At 51.5% G+C, this 5,000-nt stretch overlaps 1 protein-coding gene across 5 annotated transcripts in view; it reads right to left on the reverse strand.

Annotated features, from left to right (window-relative positions):
* Positions 1 to 5,000, reverse strand: part of LOC139751469 (nuclear hormone receptor FTZ-F1 beta-like) — a 515,727-nt gene that overhangs the window by 130,605 nt on the left and 380,122 nt on the right. Inside the window, exon 1 of one of the 5 annotated variants that reach the window (XM_071666909.1) lies at positions 1 to 39. This exon is cut by the window's left edge and continues 80 nt beyond it. The exons of the other annotated variants lie outside the window; for them this stretch is intronic. The gene's annotated coding sequence lies outside the window, so the exon portion shown is untranslated. Of the gene's footprint in view, positions 40 to 5,000 lie in introns of those variants that run through there. 5 annotated transcript variants of the gene reach the window in all.

Consider the following 5,000-nt stretch of genomic DNA (forward strand, 5'->3'; position numbering starts at 1 on the left):
GCCAGCCAGCCAGCCCGACACTCGCTCCCTCGCTACACTACCGTCCGCATACGCGCCCACACCACCACCACCACCCACCCTCCCTCCCTTCCTCTCCCCTCCCTCCCTACCTACCTACCTCTCTCTCTCTCACTCTCTCTGTCTCCCCCTCTCTCTCACACTATCCTCCCTGCCTCCCCCCCTCTCTCTCTCTCTCTCTCTCGCGCGCCCCCCACTCCACTCCCCCCCCCCTCTCTCTCTCTCTCTCTCTCTCTCTCTCTCTCTCTCTCTCTCTCTCTCTCTCTCCCAGTAAAGTATTATATCATCTCCAGTAACTTTTGGTGTCGCTGCGTTCGTTGGACGCCTTTCTCCCCCCTGGCTTTGTTCTTCTTTTTTTTACGTAATGCGCGTTTAGCCGATCTGTCTGTCTGTCTGTCTGTCTGTGGCAGGTAGGTGTGGTGGTGGTAAGGGGGGAGGGGGGAGGGTGGGTTGGTTATTACGGGTCACCCTTGTTAAGGGCGGAGAAGCTCCCCTCCCCCCCTGTCCCCCTTCCCCTCATCATCGTCATCACCCCCCCCTACCCCCTATCCCGCCATCTGTATGTGTGTGTGTGTGTGTGTGTATGTCTGTCTGTGTACACCCATGTTACTCCCCCTTCCCCTCCCCATCCCCCCCAGGACTCTCCCCTCTCCCTTCCCCCCTTCGTCATCATATTCTCTCTCTCTCTCTCTCTCTCTCTCTCTCTCTCTCTCTCTCTCTCTCTCTCTCTCTCTCTCTCTCTCTCTCTCTCACACACACAAACACACACACACCACCTTGAACACTACAGACAGGTAAGGCCCAGGTCAAGTGCCAGCCGCTTGCTGTCGACGCGTCTCGCCCGTGAATGTGATCCCCGAGAGAGAGAGAGAGAGAGAGAGAGAGAGAGAGAGAGAGAGAGAGAGAGAGAGAGAGAGAGAGAGTGAGTTTTACGCTCGCGTTGCCCTCCCCCGTCATTAACCTTGCGCGTATGTACCGTGTGTGTGTGTGTGTGTGTGTGTGTGTGTGTGTGTGTGGCAGACGCGGGACAACGTATTTAAGGTTAAGTGGAAAGTCGTCTTTCCGTCTATTGGACCGCTTTTAATGGGGTTCTCAGTTCAAGGGAGGGGAGGAGGTGATGGGGGGGAGGAGGTGGGGGAGGTTGGGGGTTGAATGGGGAAGGGAAGGGGGTTGGTTGTCCACCACTGGATGAACTGTATTCTCTGGGCACATGAGTGGCGAAGTACTGCGGGACTTGGGAAGTGGGGGATTACATTTGCGCGTCCGGCTCCCTTTCTCGTGGTATATATATATATATATATATATATATATATATATATATATATATATATATATATATATATATATATATGGTATCTTTCTCCTTCCTAAGGAAAGAGAGAGAGAGAGAGAGAAAGAGAGTGTGTGTGTGTGTGTGTGTGTGTGTGTGTGTGTATATGTCTGTAGTGAAGATGACGGCGTAGAAGGTGTAGTGAAGATGAAGTCGTAAGGCAGAATTAGGTAAGGGTCATGATCATGATGCATTGGACCCTGACCCTTAAAACCAGGTCGTTTGTGCTGAACTACTCTCTCTCTCTCTCTCTCTCTCTCTCTCTCTCTCTCTCTCTCTCTCTCTCTCTCTCTTCTCTCTCGCTCTCTCTCCAGAAGCACCGGCCCCTCGTCAGTCGTGGTTCTCTCGTGACTGCAGAGCAACATTCATACATTCATCGTACAATTGTCTAATGATGGTTTGCCCCCCCCCCCCGTGGTTAATCATCGTGATTGATTGATTAATGGCTCGTACTCACGAGAAACGCTCGTAAGGTTGCATGTTGTAACGATTACGATTATTATGCTTTACAACCAATTTTCTTGTTTCTCCTTTCATATTCTGATTTAAGGGACTGCTATTCTGATTTAAGGGACTGCTATTCTGATTTAAGGGACTGCTATTCTGATTTAAGGGACTACTGTTCTGATTTAAGGGACTGCTGTTCTGATTTAAGGGACTGCTATTCTGATTTAATGGACTACTGTTCTGATTTAAGGGACTGCTGTTCTGATTTAAGGGACTGCTGTTCTGATTTAAGGGACGACCATTCTCACTTAAGGGACTACTGTTCTGATTTAAGGGACCACTTTTCTGATTTAAGGGACAACTATTCGGATTTAAGGGACTGCTCTTCTGATTTAAGGGACCACTATTCTCATTTAAGGGACGACTTGTGGTGGTCCTTGTTAGATCGTAAAGGATTAGGTCGCAGTCAGGAACCCGCTAACCCGCTACACACTCACCCCCTCACCACCACCCGCTCGCTAGCTCTGGCGTTTCTTAGCGACACATCAGCTTTCCCGGGATGTGTGTGTGTGTGGGCAAACACATCGGGCGGGACGCGGAGGGTCATGTGTGGGGCGGGGCGGGGCGGGGCGGGGTCCCCCTTCGCGTTATCTTACACTTGTGATTACATGCCCTTCGAGAAGGACGCGTTCGAACACGAGGGTGTCGTCCTCCCGCTTATAGACGAGAGAGAGAGAGAGAGAGAGAGAGAGAGAGAGAGAGAGAGAGAGAGAGAGAGAGAGAGAGAGATGGTTAGATAACCTTGGAATAAGGCTGATGTGAATTCATTGAGAGGTTCTTTTCTCGTACCAGTCCAGATGAAACACACACAACGAGGAGGAGGAGGAGAGGTGAAGTGTGAGGTGGAGGGAGAGTGGTGAGGTGGAGGGAGAGTGGTGAGGTGTGAGTTGGAGGGAGAGAGGTGACGTGGAGGGAGAGAGGTGAGGTGACGTGAGAAAGATGAGGACATAGCGACGTGCTCAAGAGGCGAGCGAGCGACCATTCTACCTGTACTGGTACCTGTTTTTAGCGACCACTCGGCAATGACGGCTTAGACGGTGCCAATTATAGCGACCACTTTGATCACTCCCATCATGGACAGTGTACCAGCTTATAGCGACCACTTTGATCAGCCCCATCATGGACAGTGTACCAGCTATAGCGACCACTTTGATCAGCCCCATCATGGACAGTGTACCAGCTATAGCGACCACTTTGATCAGCCCCATCATGGACAGTGTACCAGCTATAGCGACCGCTTTGATCAGCCCCATCATGGACGGTGTAACAGCCATAGCGACCACTTTGATCACTCCCATCATTCCGTTATACACAAGTGCCCACTCCGGCGGCCAGTACGAGCTGTGTCGTCCACCCTGTCTTGGACGTGTCAAACAGGAATCGCTTGTCATATCCGCGGGTGACATAGGAAGAGGGCAGTACATGGGAAGGACAGATAACACATGACCTAATGGTCTATGACCAGGTTATCTGCTGGAGGACAGAAATACACACACACACACACACACACACACACACACACACACATATATATATATATATATATATATATATATATATATATATATATATATATATATATATATATATAGATAGAGACAGGACAGTGCAGCAGAAGGCTCCTCCCCCACCCACCAATATTTCCCCACACTCTTTCCCCCCCCCCCCACCCCCACCCCCCGCACCCCCTCCCCCCCACACAGTCGAATAAATCAGACGACACGGACGAACCGTCAGTGAAGAACGGTCTGAGATGAACGCGAAGAAGCATCGTTACGTCAGAGCACGCAGGTCCTCGCGCCCCCAGCTTTCCCTCCCTTGCCATCATACGTCATCCCTCCTCTGTGCAAAGATAACTTGAAGGAATTCCAATTTATTCCAAATGAAAGCATGAGTTCCAATTTATTCCAAAGGAAAGCATGAACTCCAGTTTATTCCATTGCTGGTAGGGGAAAAGGGGGGATGGGGGAAACTAGACGTAAATGATGACTGAGAGGATGACGCTGTGTTGATGATGCACTCGTGCACCCCCCCTCCCCTCCCCCACCCCTTTTCCAAGAAGACAGACTCTCCCCCCCAACCCCACATCCTCCTCCTCCTCCTCCTCCTCCTCCTCCTCCTCCTCCCAACACACACACACGTCATGAACGCATGCCACATCCACAGTCATGACGCACTTCATAGCTCCTTTCCCCCCCTCCCCTCCCCGTCCCCTCTCTTCCCCTTCCCCTCAAACCCCTAACCCCTCCCCCCCTCTCCTCCTCCTCTCTGTCCATCCTGCCAACAACCCAATTCTTTTTTTCCCAATTCCAGCTCAGCGGACGTCCTGTAGTGAGGGTAGCCCCCCTTTCCCTCCTCCTCCCCCTCCCTCCCTCCTCCACCATCCCCACCACCGCCTTCCCTTGCCCCCCCCACCCCCACTAAACCTCCAGACCCGTTACGCTCCGTGCCGCCTCCTGTTCGGTCTTGGGGGGGGGGGGGGGGGAGGGGAAGTCTGTAAGTCTTGTCTGTGGTCGAAATCCTTTGGTGGGTTGATTACTTAAGGGGGGGTGTGAGGAGGGGTGGTGTGGGGGCATATCCTGCGTCGGAACGCGTCGTGTGTACACCGAGAGCTGCTGCGGTGTGTCCTGGTGTGCGCGTCAAGGCGTCAGGAGAGAGAGAGAGAGAGAGAGAGAGAGAGAGAGAGAGAGAGAGAGAGAGAGAGAGAGAGAGAGAGGACGTAGTGATTCATTTCATTTTTTTTTTTTTTGCCTTGTTGTAGCGTGTATGTACAGTTCCTCAGCTAAGGTCAGTTTTGAGAGGGTTGAACTACTACTACTGCTGCTGTGAGGTCAGCTTGAGTGGGGGTCTGATGTATTCGTGGTCATTTCTTAAAAGCTTCAACATTTCGTCGTAAGGTGAGCTTGAGAGAGTTCTGTTGTTGTATGGTCAGCTTGAGAGGGTTCTGTTGCTGTATGGTCAGCTTGAGAGGGTTCTGTTGTATGATCAGCTTGAGAGGGTTCTGTTGCTGTATGGTCAGCTTGAGAGGGTTCTGTTGTATGATCAGCTTGAGAGGGTTCTGTTGCTGTATGGTCAGCTTGAGAGGGTTCTGTTGTTGTATGGTCAGCTTGAGAGGGTTCTGTTGCTGTATGGTCAGCTTGAGAGA

Source organism: Panulirus ornatus, chromosome 11, assembly GCF_036320965.1.
Source record: "Panulirus ornatus isolate Po-2019 chromosome 11, ASM3632096v1, whole genome shotgun sequence".
Classification (NCBI taxonomy): Eukaryota; Metazoa; Arthropoda; class Malacostraca; order Decapoda; family Palinuridae; genus Panulirus; species Panulirus ornatus.